Raw genomic sequence first — 16,814 nt, 5'->3', positions numbered from 1 at the left:
TCAATACATATGGACCTGTGAATTTCCTTCATTCATTTTTAACTTTTTGTTATGCAAAATTAAATCATACACAAAAATAGAGACAATAGAACAACGTACCCTAATGTATTCCTGACCTAGCTTCAACATTATCTATTTTTCTCAATTTGTTTCATCTATCTCCACCACTTTTTTTTTTCCCTCTGGACTATTTTAAAGCAAATATGAGACATTATATCATTTCCCCATATATATTCCAGTATGCATCATTCACATATGAGGGCATTTAAATATAATTACCTTGACATTATCACACCTAACAAAATTACTAGCAATTCCCTAATATCATCAACTGCCCAATCAATATTCAAATTTCCCTGTTGTCTCAAAGATGTATTTTAAAGTTCTTTCCTTCTTTCCTTCCGTCCTTCCTCCCTCCCTCCCCCACTCCTTCCTTCCCTTCTTTTCTCCCTTCCTCCCTTCTTGTCTCTCTTCTCTCCCTTTCTCCCTTTCTCCCTCCCTTCCTTCTTGTGAACCAAGGCCAAAAGAAGGTAAACAATGCATTTGGATATTATATTCCTAACATTTCTTTTACCCTCCCTCCATCATTTATAGAGTAGATTATTATAAATGGCTTTATTCAAGATGGAATACAATAGAGAAAACAGTGGGCTTTGCATCAGGACACTTGGCTTCTACTAATAGCTGGTATATCCAATTATTGAACACTTCAGACTCAGTAGGATACAAGAAGACAGCAAAAGATTCTTTCTCACTTTTATCCCTTGACACAGCTCTGTGGAATCATTCTTCCCAGCTCCTAGTTGTTCACTGAATAACCACAAAGTACATATTATTTGCAAGTCACTGTTGAGGAGATAAAATGACCTTAAAGACAAGATCCTTGTTTTCTTTAAAAAATAATGTAATAAATTAAATAATCCAATGCAGTATATTATGTAGCCTCCTAGCAAAACTTTTTTTTTTTTTATCATCATTTTATTGAGATATATTCACATACCACGCAGTCATACAAAACAAATTGTACTTTCGATTGTTTACAGTACCATTACATAGTTGTACATTCATCACCTAAATCAATCCCTGACACCTTCATTAGCACACACACAAAAATAACAAGAATAATAATTAGAGTGAAAAAGAGCAATTGAAGTAAAAAAGAACACTAGGTACCTTTGTCTGTTTGTTTGCTTCCCCTACTTTTCTACACATCGATCCATAAACTAGACAAAGTGGAGTTTGGTCCTTATGGCATTCCCAATCCCACTGTCACCCCTCATAAGCTACATTTTTATACAATTGTCTTCGAGATTCATGGGTTCTGGGTTGTAGTTTCATAGTTTCAGGTATCCACCACCAGCTACCCCAATTCTTTAGAACCTAAAAAAGGTTGTCTAAAGTGTGCATAAGAGTGCCCACCAGAGTGATCTCTCGGCTCGTTTTGGAATCTCTCTGCCACTGAAGCTTATTTCATTTCCTTTCACATCCCCCTTTTGGTCAAGAAGATGTTCTCCATCCCACGATGCCGGGTCTACATTCCTCCCCGGGAGTCATATTCCACGTTGCCAGGGAGATTCACTTCCCTGGGTGTCTGATCCCACGTAGGGGGGAGGGCAGTGATTTCACCTTTCAAGTTGGCTTAGCCAGAGAGAGAGGGCCACATCTGAGCAACAAAGAGGCATTCAGGAGGAGACTCTTAGGCACAAATACAGGGAGGCCTAGCCTCTCCTTTGCAGCAACCGTCTTCCCAAGGGTAAAACTTATGGTAGAGGGCTCAACCCATCAAACCACCAGTCCCCTATGTCTGTGGTCATGTTAGCAACCATGGAGGTGGGGTAGGCGAATACCCCTGCATTCTCCACAGGCTCCTCAAGGGGGCACTACATCGTTTTTTTTTTTTTTTTTTTTTTTTTTACATTTTTTTATTTTTTATTTTTTTTTTTTTTTTAACTTTCCCTTCTTTTTTCAAATCAACTGTATGAAAAAAAAAGTTAAAAAGAAAACAAACATACAATAAAAGAACATTTCAAAGAGACCATAGCAAGGGAGTAAGAAAAAGACAACTAACCTAAGATAACTGCTTAACTTCCAACATGTTCCTACTTTACCCCAAGAAAGTTACATACTATAGCAACATTTCAGTGAACTTGTTCCTGCTACATCCATCAGAAATTAACAGACCATAGTCATTTCTGGGCATCCCCAGAACGTTAAATAGCTTATCTGTTCTTCTTGGATTATTGTTCCCCCTTCCTTAATTGCTCTCTACTGCTAGTTCCCCTACATTCTACATTATAAACCATTTGTTTTACATTTTTCAAAGTTCACATTAGTGGTAGCATATAATATTTCTCTTTTTGTGCCTGGCTTATTTCGCTCAGCATTATGTCTTCAAGGTTCATCCATGTTGTCATATGTTTCACCAGATCATTCCTTCTTACTGCCGCGTAGTATTCCATCGTGTGTATATACCACATTTTATTTATCCACTCATCTGTTGATGGACATTTGGGTTGTTTCCATCTCTTGGCAATTGTGAATAATGCTGCTATGAACATTGGCGTGCAGATATCTGTTCGTGTCACTGCTTTCCGATCTTCCGGGTATATCCCGAGAAGTGCAATCGCTGGATCGAATGGTAGCTCTATCTCTAGTTTTCTAAGGAACTGCCAGACTGACTTCCAGAGTGGCTGAACCATTATACAGTCCCACCAACAATGAATAAGAGTTCCAATTTCTCCACATCCCCTCCAGCATTTGTAGTTTCCTGTTTGTTTAATGGCAGCCATTCTAACCGGTGTTAGATGGTATCTCATTGTGGTCTTAATTTGCATCTCTCTAATAGCTAGTGAAGCTGAACATTTTTTCATGTGTTTCTTGGCCATTTGTATTTCCTCTTCAGAGAACTGTCTTTTCATATCTTTTGCCCATTTTATAATTGGGCTGTCTGTACTATTGTCATTGAGTTGTAGGATTTCTTTGTATATGCAAGATATCAGACTTTTGTCAGATACATGGTTTCCAAAAATTTTTTCCCATTGAGTTGGCTGCCTCTTTACCTTTTTGAGAAATTCCTTTGAGGTGCAGAAACTTCTAAGCTTGAGGAGTTCCCATTTATCTATTTTCTCTTTTGTTGCTTGTGCTTTGGGTGTAAAGTCTAGGAAGTGGCCTCCTAATACAAGGTCTTGAAGATGTTTTCCTACATTATCTTCTAGGAGTTTAATGGTACTTTCTTTTATATTGAGATCTTTGGTCCATTTTGAGTTAATTTTTGTGTAGGGGGTGAGGTAGGGGTCCTCTTTCATTCTTTTGGATATGGATATCCAACTCTCCCAGCCCCATTTGTTGAAAAGACCATTATGGCTCAGTTCGGTGACTTTGGGGGCCTTATCAAAGATCAGTCGGCCATAGATCTGAGGGTCTATCTCTGAATTCTCAATTCGATTCCATTGATCTATATGTCTATCTTTGTGCCAGTACCATGCTGTTTTGGCAACTGTGGCTTTATAATAAGCTTCAAAGTCAGGGAGTGTAAGTCCTCCCACTTCGTTTTTCTTTTTTAAAGTGTCTTTAGCAATTCGAGGCATCTTCCCTTTCCAAATAAATTTGATAACTAGCTTTTCCAAGTCTGCAAAGTAGGTTGTTGGAATTTTGATTGGGATTGCATTGAATCTGTAGATGAGTTTGGGTAGAATTGACATCTTAATGACATTTAGCCTTCCTATCCATGAACATGGAATATTTTTCCATCTTTTAAGGTCCCCTTCTATTTCTTTTAGTAGAGTTATGTAGTTTTCTTTGTATAGGTCTTTTACATCTTTGGTTAAGTTTATTCCTAGGTACTTGATTTTTTTAGTTGCTATTGAAAATGGTATCTTTTTCTTGAGTGTCTCTTCAGTTTGTTCATTTCTAGCATATAGAAACATTACTGACTTATGTGCATTAATCTTGTATCCCGCTACTTTGCTAAATTTGTTTATTAGCTCTAGTAGGTGTATCGTTGATTTCTCAGGGTTTTCTAGATATAAGATCATATCATCTGCAAACAATGACAGTTTTACTTCTTCTTTTCCAATTTGGATGCCTTTTATTTCTTTGTCTTGCCGGATTGCCCTGGCTAGCACTTCCAGCACAATGTTGAATAACAGTGGTGACAGCGGGCATCCTTGTCTTGTTCCTGATCTTAGAGGGAAGGCTTTCAGTCTCTCACCATTGAGTACTATGCTGGCTGTGGGTTTTTCATATATGCTCTTTATCATGTTGAGGAAGTTTCCTTCAATTCCTACCTTTTGAAGTGTTTTTATCAAAAACGGATGTTGGATTTTGTCAAATGCTTTTCCAGCATCTATTGAGATGATCAATTGATTTTTCCCTTTCGAGTTTTTAATGTGTTGTAATACATTGATTGTTTTTCTTATGTTGAACCATCCTTGCATGCCTGGAATGAACCCCACTTGGTCATGGTGTATGATTTTTTTAATGTGTCTTTGGATTCGATTTGCAAGTATTTTGTTGAGGATTTTTGCATCTATATTCATTAGGGAGATTGGCCGGTAGTTTTCCTTTTTTGTAGCATCTTTGCCTGGTTTTGGTATTAGATTGATGTTAGCTTCATAAAATGAATTAGGTAGTGTTCCATTTTTTTCAATGTTTTGAAAGAGTTTGAGTAAGATTGGTGTCAGTTCTTTCTGGAAAGTTTGGTAGAATTCCCCTGTGAAGCCATCTGGCCCTGGGCATTTATCTGTGGGAAGATTTTTGATGACTGATTGGATCTCTTTGCTTGTGATGGGTTGGTTGAGGTCTTCTATTTCTTCTCTGGTCAGTCTAGGTTGTTCATATGTTTCCAGGAAATTGTCCATTTCTTCTACATTATCCAGTTTGTTGCCATACAGTTGTTCATAATATCCTCTTATAATTTTTTTAATTTCTTCAGGATCTGCAGTTATGTCACCTTTTTCATTCATTATTTTGTTTATATGGGTCTTCTCTCTTTTTGATTTTGTCAGTCTAGCTAGGGGCTTGTCAATCTTGTTGATCTTCTCAAAGAACCAACTTTTGGTGATATTTATCCTTTCTATTGTTTTTTTGTTCTCTATGTCATTTATTTCTGCTTTAATCCTTGTTATTTCTTTTCTTGTACTTGGTTTAGGATTGGTTTGCTGTTCATTTTCTAGCTTCTTCAGTTGATCCATTAGTTCTTTGATTTTGGCTCTTTCTTCCTTTTTAATATATGCGTTTAGTGCTATAAATTTCCCCCTTAGCACTGCTTTTGCTGCATCCCATAGGTTTTGGTATGTTGTGTTCTCATTTTCATTCGTCTCTATATATTTAGCAATTTCTCTTGCTATTTCTTCTTTAACCCACTGATTGTTTAGGAGTGTGTTGTTTAACCTCCAGGTATTTGTGAATTTTCTAAGTCTCTGATGGTTATTGACTTCTAATTGTATTCCATTGTGGTCAGAGAATGTGCTTTGAATAATTTCAATCTTTTTAAATTTATTGAGGCTTGTTTTATGTCCCAGCATATGATCTATTCTGGAGAAAGTTCCGTGAGCACTAGAAAAGTATGTGTATCCTGTTGATTTGGGATGTAATGTCCTGTAGATGTCTGTTAAATCTAATTCATTTATCAGATTGTTTAGGTTTTCAATTTCCTTATTGGTCTTCTGTCTGGTTGATCTATCTATAGGAGAGAGTGATGTGTTGAAGTCTCCCACAATTATTGTGGAAACATCAATTGCTTCCTTTAGTTTTGCCAATGTTTCTCTCATGTATTTTGTGGCACCTTGATTGGGTGCATAGACATTTACGATTGTTATTTCTTCTTGCTGAATTGCCCCTTTTATTAGTATGTAGTGGCCTTCTTTGTCTCTCAAAACATCCCTGCATTTGAAGTCTATTTTATCTGAGATTAATATTGCTACACCTGCTTTCTTTTGGCTGTAGCTTGCATGAAATATTTTTTTCCATCCTTTCACTTTCAGTTTCTTTGTGTCCCTGTGTCTAAGATGAGTCTCTTGTATGCAACATATTGATGGTTCATTTTTTTTGATCCATTCTGCGAATCTATATCTTTTAATTGGGGAGTTTAATCCATTTACATTCAACGTTAAAACCGTGAAGGCATTTCTTGAATCGGCCATCTTATCCTTTGGATTATGTTTGCCATATTTTTCCCTCTCTCTATTAATATCCTTTATTGTACCCATACCGAATCTCTTTAGTACTGAACCTTTCTCCAAGTCTCTCTGTCCTGTCTTTGTTTCTCTGTCTGTAGGGTTCCCTTTAGTATCTCCAGTAGGGCAGGTCTCTTGTTAGCAAATTCTCTCAGCATTTCTTTGTCTGTGAAAAATTTAAGCTCTCCCTCAAATTTGAAGGAGAGCTTTGCTGGATAAAGTATTCTTGGCTGGAAATTCCTCTCACTCAGAATTTTAAATATATTGTGCCACTGCCTTCTCGCCTCCATGGTGGCTGCTGAGTAGTCACTACTTAGTCTTATGCTGTTTCCTTTGTATGTGGTGAATTGCTTTTCTCTTGCTGCTTTCAGAACTTGCTCCTTCTCTTCTATGTTTGACAATGTGATCAGTATATGTCTCGGAGTGGGTTTTTTTGGATTTATTCTATTTGGAGTTCGCTGAGCATTTATGATTTGTGTATTTATGTTGTTTAGAAGATTTGGGAAGTTTTCCCCAACAATTTCTTTGAATACTCTTCCTAGACCTTTACCCTTTTCTTCCCCTTCTGGGACACCAATGAGTCTTATATTCGGACGTTTCATATTATCTATCATATCCCTGAGGTCCATTTCGAGTTTTTCAATTTTTTTCCCCATTCTTTCTTTTATGTTTTCATTTTCCATTCTGTCATCTTCCAGGTCACTGATTCGTTGTTCAACTTCCTCTAGTCTTGTACTATGAGTGTCCAGAATCTTTTTAATTTGGTCAACAGTTTCTTTAATTTCCATAAGATCATCCATTTTTTTATTTAGTCTTGCAATGTCTTCTTTATGTTCTTCTAGGGTCTTCTTGATTTCCTTCATATCCCGTACTAGGGTCTCATTGTTCATCTTTAGTTCTTTGAGTAGCTGCTCTAGGTGTGTCTCTTCTGGTCTTTTGATTTGGGTGCTTGGGCTTGGGTTATCCATATCGTCTGGTTTTTTCATATGCTTTATAATTTTCTGTTGTTTTTGGCCTCGTGGCATTTGCTGACCTTGATAGGGTTCTTTTAGGGTTTGTAGACCAGTTGAAGTCCTTATCTCTAATTTATCAGATCTACAGCTTCGTGGAGTACACTTTCTCTAACTAACCAGCAGGTGGCGTCCACGAGCCACCTGTTCTCCACAAGCCAGATCTCCCCTGCTTAGCCTTTTTGGTGAGTGGGGGAGTGAGTCTTGTGGGGCCCAATTGGTGTCCCAAGCTTGCGTGTGTAGTTGGTGTTGCCTGCCCTGTATGTGGGGCGTGTTTCTGGGCAGTCGGGGAGGGGGGGTGGCCCTAACAATCAAATCTCCCTGATGATCCTAGAGTTTTAAAGCTACTGCAATAGTCTAATCCTTCAGTTCAGTCCTGCCACAGTTTGTCTCTGCCACTGACCCACAAGTCTTTGGTATTGGCGTATGGCTCCTGAGACTTGCAAGTGGGCCCCTCTTCCAGGCTGTGCACCCCGGGTCCTCTGTTGAGGGATGACTGTGCTATGTCGCAGGTGAGTGCCGTCCCCCCAGGGCAGTTCTGGGCTGCTGGGCTGTGTTGGGAGGCTCCCAGTCTGCTCAAATGATGGCTGAATGGGGCTCTATTAATTCACACTGCTCCCCCTTCCCAGCTCTGGGACATTCAGCTGAGGTTGCAGGGAAGGCTAATGTCCACGCCCAGTTTTGTGGTGTGTGCCTGTTATTTGAAGCACTTCCGTCACACTGGGTTGTCTGGGGCAGCTCTGGGCTATGGGGCTGGCGATGGGCAGGAGTGTTTCCTGTCCACCAGGATGGTGGCTGTGAGCGGACACCCCCCTTTTCTTGGGAAGTTGTGTTGTTTAGTGAATTTTCTCAGCCACTGGATTATTGCCTTTTGTCTCAGAGCTCTCTTAGTTCTGCTCTTGACTTGACATGCCCAAATTTCAATTCTTTGAAGCTTTCTGTATTGAGCTTCTTAGAGTAATTGTTTTAGAAAAAGCAAAAAAGGATTTAAAAAAAAAAAAAAAAAACCGGCCCTCCTCAGAGATCTAATGGGTTATTGAAATGCTAATAGACAAAGCAACCAGGGCCATTAAGGAAAAGTGCCCAGGGCAGAGAGATCAGCCTTGCTTCGGGATTTGCATATGCGCCTCAAGGCCTGATCTCCGCCCTTCCCCTTTCTGTGTTCACCAGAACTCCAAAAATCCTCTGCTTTTATTTTGGAGTTTTTCGTGTTGTTTTTTTTCTATGCCTGTCTCCTCTCTGCTGGGCTGGCTGCTCTCAGAGTCTCTGGTGTCTGGCCTCAGTCTATCTATGGTTGGAGTTTGAATCAGTAGAATGAGTTTCCGGTAAGAGCAGCCACTGCAATTCTCCCTTCTCCTTCCTGGAGCTGACAGCCCCTCCTCCCCCGGGACTGAGCCTGGCAGGGAGGGGCGCGGGTCCCCTGGCCGCAAAAACTTACAGATTTCGCTGATCTCAGCAGTTCCACGTTTTCCTGAGTGTTGTATGAAGTATGCCCAAAGACAGATTGCTCTGTGGTGTCCAGTCCACGCAGTTCCTGGCTTTTTACCTACTTTCCTGGAGGAGTAACTAAAACATACAGCTCACCAGTCTGCCATCTTCTCCTAGCAAAACTTTTGCCCTCTCTCTGGAGAATGGTAGCCATTCTTTTCTTCGATGTCCTGGGAAATATTATGTATTCTATTATAATATATCCTCATATATGATTGCTCTCCCTAGTAAGCTATGAGGTTCTCTTGATGATGGGGTACACCTCTTATTGACTTTGTATCATCACTAGAAAGAACACCATTAATAAATTGAATGAATAGATGATTGAATAATTGACAAATGGGTGGTGTAGACATGGATCCTGAATTCTTTAATGGTTAAAAAGAGTGGCTGTTGAAGGGAAAAGGGTTTCACTTGTAAAATATTTCCAAAGAAATGTTGGTTGAGGAACAGTGTGCTGGGTAGGAAAAACTTATCTGAGGATGTGAAAGGGGATAAGAGAGAAAGCAGAAGCAGGGTAATCTTATATAACATACAGCTTTGAGGGAGGGAGAAAGAAGAAAGAACTGACTCAAAGGACTTGGTCCTGAGCCAATCTACATTAGAGGCTCAGGCAGTGCAGTTGGCTTTTTTCTCATTATGTACAGTTCTGAGGTGTAATTAAAGGAGTGGTCAGTCCCCAGCAGTCAGTTCAGCTGTTAAAGGAGGTGTTTGTACCGCTAGCATAACTCGGCCTTTATAGTTGCCGTTTTCTGTGATGGGTTTTTGATGTAAAATAAAAGGGCTCAGATGAATCAACAAAGGCTTCTGATTCACAGGGTTTCTTAACTTGACTGTTAAAAGTCCCACCACCTTTATATGAGTGGGCAGCATTTTCCATCAGCTTCTATAGAGAAATCTCTACCTTTGTCCAAAGCATAGCATAGAGAAAATAGGAATCACTCAGAAACTAGGTTTATTTGTGCGGTAATGAGCATTAGTGGCCTGGTAGGAACAAAGCTGCATATAAAAATCTTAGCTGCCTGCAAAATTGCTGTTAGATACAGACTCAGGTATCCATATTCACGTTCAGTCTTTGAAGTACAGTTCAAGTTGTTCAATAGTGAAATTGCCTTGGCTTCCAAGTGGTGTCATGGTCATAGGCAATAAGCAGGAGTGTTCTTATTTCCCACATTGTGGCTTCAGAGGGAGCCCCAAAATCTCACACTATATTCTGAAATTATTTCATTAGGGATTCATTCATTCTTTTGAAGTTTTGAAGACATTTCATTTCTCAAATGGCATCTAATAAAATGAAAGCATGTCTAAAATAGCAGTAACATAAGTCTTTAGCTTTAGTTGTCCCTTTAGGGACATAAGTCTGAAAAGTAAGACAGGATGGTACCTTAGTGCTCATTGAATCAAAGCATTTCAGATTCTGAAATAGCTACAGAGATTCCTGAATCCATTGCCTCCAATATAGAGATGGAGAACCAAAACCTGGTGTGGTAAAGTGCTGTGCACAAAGTTAAACAACGACTGGCTACAGATCTAATGCCACGTCTTCTGGCACTCACCCACCAGACCTTACCTGGATGTCACGACTTAGTAGGAATCAACTCCTCTGCCAAGGTTACAAACTGGGGAGAGGGAACATAGAGAAGAAAGGGATATCTGAGGAGGAAGAAGTTGAAGGGCAACAAAAACCACCTTGTTCCTGTGCCATGTTACCTGGGAACAGGCATGTATTGAAGAGAAACCAATAAAACAAAATACAGCCCTGAATTTCAGCAGCATCAGCAATTTATGCAGATTTTTATGCTTAAGACTAGCAGTTTTAGTTCTGTTGTAGAAAACAAGCTATAGATAGAGGTTACATAATAGGTAGATGATAGTTGGATAGATGGAAGGATGATAGGTTAAATTACATGTAAAATTCTGTTAAAGTTCAGAGCAATTCTCCAGGACACAATATATACGAGGAATCCTTAATCCTTATTTTTAGCAGTCATTTTGTTTCCTAATATACATTACAGTGGAATAGCTCTGTATGATCCTTGGAAACGTGGAACAGTATCACCTCAGGGTGCTTTTTGCACTCAGTTGTGACACCCCATGGAAGTAAAAGATTTTATTTTTTTAACTGTTAATATACCAGTTATATCAGGAAAAATACAGAACTGATTTAAGGAATGAGCATTGTGTTTTTTTTTTTAAGTAGTGTTTTCTAGGTGTGTAAATCAGCATAGGGAATAAATAAATACTTTCCAGAATGGATGATAAATTGATTGATCATTTTTATCTTTCTTAAAGTAAATTTTTATGCTTAATTTCAGTTTTAAACCATCCCGATTAATCTAAAAATCATATAAATATATATAAGTGATCAATTTTCCCTTTTGTGTCAATGAATAGTTATACACTGTCTGTATGTTTTCAGTTGAAGAGCTAGGAGTATTCATGGGTTCTACTGTTTGCTTTGAAGAAAGTGGTGTTTGTTTCTTACCTGCTGCTAACTTAGTCAAACAAAGTGTTTGCTAGTTTCCTATTGCTTATGTAACAAATTAGTATATAATTACTGGTATAAAACAATGTAAATTTATTATCCTACAGTTTTGGAGTACAGAAAGCTAAACAGGTCTCATTGGGTGTGGTGCTTGGAAGCTGTATGTACCCCTGAAAAACATGTTCTTAAATTTAATCCATTTCTGTCGGTCTGAATCTATTTTAAGTAGGACCTTTTGATGAGGCTACTTTATTTAAGGTGTGGCCTACCTCAACCAGCCTGGGTCTTAATCCTATTACTGGAGTCCTTTATAAACAGAACGAAACTCAGATAGGGAGAAAGCCACAGAGAGAGCAGCCGGAAGCTGAAAACAGTGGAACCAGAAGAGAAGGGAGAGGTGAGAGGCCACCATGTACATTGCCGTGTGACAAGCTAAGAACCAAGGATAGCTTGCAGCCAGCCCCAGTATGCCGGTCTATGGGAAGAATGTATAACTTCTATGATGCCTTGGTTTGGACTTTCTTTTGACTGCAAAACCATGAGCAAATAAATTCCCACTGTTTAATTTGACCCATTTCATTGAATCTGCTTGAGCAGCCTTAGAAACTAAAACACTGGTCTAGTTTAAGGCGTCAACAGAGCTGTGTGCCTTTTTTGGAGGTTCTAGGGGAAAATCTGTTTCTTTGCTTTTTCTAGCATCTGAAGGCCACCCACTTTCCTTGGCTTATGTTCCCCTCCCTCCATCTTCAAAGCCAGCAGGTCAGGTCAAGTGCTTTTCACACTGCCATCTCTGACTCTCTTCCAATTCTCACTTCTACTTTCAAAGACACTTATGATTACATTTGGGTCCACCTAGATAATCCAGGGTAATCTCCCCATTTTAAGGTCAGTTTATTAGCAACGTTAATTTTCCATGTAACCTAACTATACTAGTTTGCCAGGGCTGCAATGAAAAATACCACCCAAGGGATTGGCTTAAAAAATAGGAATTTATTATCTCATGGTTTTAGAGGCTAAATCCAAAATCAAGGTTTCCAAAGGCTTTGCTTTCTCCCAGAGTCTGTGGCATTCTGGAAATCTTCTGTTATGTGTCAGTCTCTCTCTCCTTGTGGCTTCACACAGACAGGAATGTGGATTAAGACTTGAAAATGTCTTTTACGGGGAATATGATTCAATCCCCAACACTAATATTTACCAGGTCTTGGGATTAGGACATAGACATCTTTTGGGGACCATTATTCTCCCTACCACCAAGCTCAAGAAGAGTGAGGGGAAAACTGGTAACAGCTACTTAATGGCAATGGCAAGTGACTGGGGATATGTATGCATCTCTGCTAAGAACCTCATGTTGTGCGTGATTAGTGGATCCAATGTAAATTTTCCCTGATGTACAGAATGAGGCACGGTCTATTCCCCTTACGTCGCTACAGATGCCCAACAACTAAATCTATACTGAATGTCATTAACCTGTTAACCACCAATTGTTTGTTTGCATTTATTCCATCAGAATGCACTTGACTGTATACGAAGAGTAGGATGCTACTACATTCCAATAAAAAATCATTTTTAAAACTGGAAATTTAGCCAAATTCAAACATAGTTTGTATAAATTCCACATTCCGTTTTTTCCTTTGACATTCAAACATTTTACTTTTAGCAATTAGTATATTAGTTAAGTTGGGAAGTATTCCTTTTACAGAATGGGATATAGTGCTGTAAATCTTATAAAATTTATAAAGATAACTGACTAATAAACCTATTTTAAGGTATATGAAGTAAAATTAAATATCTTGTTTTTCTGTTTATTAGTTCTTTCTTTTACACAGGTTATCATGACATATTGAGATCAGTCATGCCAACTCTTGAGCAATAGCAGATGGTCCTCCTCTGTGGCATCTCTGTTGCTTATACATTTCCACCCAAGTCATTCCTAATTCAGGAGATAAAATGCTTTGGCAGTGAAACACCATGTGACATCACAATATTTGTGTTGATAAAGCATCTGCAATGTATGCATCAATATGCAAGGAACTGTTGCTGGGATATAAAAACCCATTTCACCTTCTTGCCACTCCTTAATTACCCCTGATCTCTCACACATAACTCTGGATTCAAAGATAATTAGGGTTCATATTTTGAAGGTCACAAGATTCTATAATTTAGCATTACCATCTTTGACCTTTTATCGTATAAGCAGATTCTACTTTAAATGAATGAATACTGCATTTGATAAAATTAGTTAATATATGGAAAACACTAAAAATAATGCCATGAATAATATGCATTACATAAGAGCCATTATTATTATCTTTATTAGTAACTTGTTGCTTAATTTAATTTTATTTTGAAAACAACTTAAGGACCGCTCCTAAATTCTTACATCTATTTTTAATTATTGCTCTATTTGCTTTGCTTTCAAAACTGAGATTTCTATTCTGCTAATCAAATTTTAAAAATGAAGGTATGTTTTAAAAATCTGGCTATGTCTAACATATCAAATATTTAAAATTAATGTAGCTTTTAGCAGACATTTATTAGAAATAAGGAACAAAATGCTAATATTAATGATTAAATTGACCTATGACATGTAGGGTAATGATGAGGTTCCCGAGCTTCATACCTCTGTTTTTGTATAAGTTGTAAAGACTAGAAAAACTTGGTACTCTGCCTATCCCTCTCTGAATAAGACATAATGGGAAAGATCTATTGTGACATATAGCTCTTTTTTCACTTGCCTTAGGATGTTACCCATAGTGGAAGAGCATTTCTTAAATCTACGTTAGATTTGCACTGTAATAATCCACTTCATTCACATCCCTAAGCCCATGAATGTATAGCAGTCTTTGATTTAATAACATTTCAGGTCTTGAAAATACAGTATTCGTAGTGGCAATCACTTTAATGCAGTGAAAAAAAAATAAGAGATTTTTACTATTGACACTCTCTGAGAATATTCTTTATATCTTTGGCATATCTATTAAATTCTCAGTTGCATTGGTCTGAAGTTACACTAGTTTTACTTTTTGTTCCAGATGTAGTTGACGTATGTCTTCTTTTTTTGTTTGTTTGTCTTTGGTCACAGATACCTGTGCAAATATGTTGTGTGAACTCCACTTAAGTTTGTGATTAACAGGGCTCAGCCTATATTTCTATAGAAGGTTCTTTTTGGTGCTACATCTGAAATAATTTAAGTTTCAACTATATGACAACAGCTGTTTAGAAAGACACACATTTTCTGTGCATGATAAACCTTGGTCACTATCCTTTATTAAATGCCCATTTCTTTTCTGGGTAATGCTCAAGGCATTGAGTTGAATTCATCTTAGCATTCACTGAGTAATGTTCATTCTTTTAACCAGTTAGTATCATCTTAAATGCTTAGATGATTAACCTAAACATTTGAAATTTAGAATGTGAAGGAAATAATCTGATTCTTCAGTTTGTTTTTCTACCCAGTCTGAATCACACCATCCAAAGTCTACTATAAGCTCCTGGTTCACTTGTTTCATGTTCCCATTTGCCTCTCTGGATGCATTGTTACTTAACTAAATTTTCTAACTCACCTCATACTTTTGATATGCACATTTCTCTTTCATTTATCATCACTTTTTTTTGATATACATGTTTCTCTTTAAGCATTTATTTTTCCTTCACTCACTGAAACAGACACTATTTTTTTCCTACCTCTTCTCTTTTCCTCCTTTATCCTTTTGACTTCTAACCCATAGTATTACTAGGTATGCTTAGGAAAACTTCCAAAGAAATCCATTCTAGAAATTCCTCTCTAATTTTTAGTACTGTGATTTCAATATTTTGCTCTCCTTATTTTAATGACATGTGTTAATACATTACTCCTTAAAATATATTTTATGAGGCAGTTTGTAAAATGGAATCAATTATAAAAATTGTTATAATTATAAATGTAGTTTTATTTTCCTTGGGAGATATATGGTGAAAGAAATAGGAAGAAAACACATGAATTTTTCTGTTGTCCTAATTCCAACCATATGTAAATCATTTAGTAGTAGCAAAATTTAGCTGTAGTAAAATCAGGGTTTCCAGGCTAGGCTATTTCTATGTATAGCCTTTAAAACTGAGCATAATATTAGCTATCTCACAGAAGCCAGACCAAGGTGAATAAGTTATGTGGGGAAAAACTTAAAAAGCTTATGTGTAAAAATATTGAGTGCTAAATGCTATAGAAGAACATTTTGATCTACTGTTTCTGTTAGGGTGGCACATACTAATTTAATAGTTTGATAATATTAAAAATGCAAACATAAAAACATGGATTTTATATGCATTTGATGTGCAATATATAGGTGGGAACTCCAAGTTGTAGACATTTTGTTTAATTGCCTTCAGAAATAACTCATAATATCGTTGTTGTGAGAAATGTATTTAGATTTTAGGACTATTTGACATTTATGTTCTAGGAAATATTTGTGGTTATATTTGTAGTGTTTCTCCTATAATATCTGGCAGAATTAGATTTTCCTACCAAAATTGATTTTTGATTGGAGATGGCTCAGACTCTACAACTGACCAAAATTTTCATGAAATGGAAACCCAAATGTGAGTTCATCAAAACCACCCTTTTATAGATAAGAAAACTGATTTCAGAAATGTGAAATGACCACATTCACAAAGCAGCTAGAAACAGTGCATATATTAGAACAAACAAGTTCACATTAACCTGATTAGTTTCAAGGTCAGTGGGAACTCTTATTTTTACATTAAAACTCTTCTTGGAAATCAAGAATTGATGCTGGAAATAGAAAAGTGCATTTTGAGGCACTAGGGGCTAGTTAAACGTAGGAGCCGAGGCAATACAGCTTTCAGGGTATTAAGAGTCACTTGGCACTTGGCTGCCCTGGAAGAATGGCCTGACAGAGCTTTTCTTTAATATGGCAGATAATATCCCAGTTCCAGCCCAAGATTTATATGTTTACTAGCCAGTCATCAGTTCTGAATTAGCATGGGTTTCATATCAGGTTGAAGTTTTACAAATGTGAAATTCATCACTGTGATTCCAAAGTAATTTCATTTTGCACTTGTGACTGCATTTTACAAAGCACATAAACATTTTACCCCTTTCTTTTTTTGTGAAATATATGTGTTGGATACCTCTTTTGCCTTTTCTTTAATGATCCATTTTTCTAAGTCGAGAGGAGAAACCAACCCCAAATAATTGATGGCCTGTGCAATGGGGGTGGGTTGGGAAAATTCCTGCAAAATTCAAAGGCCGTACACATTTCAAGAAAGTTGATATTAGCATTTGGTTTCTATTATTCTTTTCTACCGCCTGACTCATCACATCAGTCCTAGCTTTTGAGAGGTGTTCCTAGCAAATTGCAATAATGACTAATTTAAATTTTAACTTCCTTTTCTATTCCCTTTTAAGGCATCTTTCAGGTAAAAAGCTAGACATTGTTCACTTCTGTTTATCCCATAGCACTTAGCACAGGGCTTTACAAATATTAAACACTCAATAAATATTTGTTGAATGAGGACAGATGAGTCAGACAAATATAAGAGTCAAAATTAGAAAATTCAGACACTGAAGATAGAATTGCTTAATATTACTTTTTTTCCAGGAACGTTAGTTAGGTATCACATAACCTATTTATTGACCCAAACTTTCAATGTCTTCCT

At 37.4% G+C, this 16,814-nt stretch overlaps 1 protein-coding gene and 1 pseudogene across 1 annotated transcript in view; one reads left to right on the top strand and one right to left on the bottom strand.

The window, feature by feature from the left end:
• Window positions 1-16,814, top strand: part of MAGI2 (membrane associated guanylate kinase, WW and PDZ domain containing 2) — a 1,506,415-nt gene that overhangs the window by 38,181 nt on the left and 1,451,420 nt on the right.
• LOC119534764 overlaps window positions 1-16,814 on the bottom strand; it is a 95,005-nt pseudogene that overhangs the window by 1,521 nt on the left and 76,670 nt on the right.

The sequence above is a fragment of the Choloepus didactylus genome, chromosome 5 (genome assembly GCF_015220235.1).
Source record: "Choloepus didactylus isolate mChoDid1 chromosome 5, mChoDid1.pri, whole genome shotgun sequence".
Lineage (NCBI taxonomy): Eukaryota > Metazoa > Chordata > Mammalia > Pilosa > Megalonychidae > Choloepus > Choloepus didactylus.
This window is presented reverse-complemented; position numbering and strand designations above follow the sequence as displayed.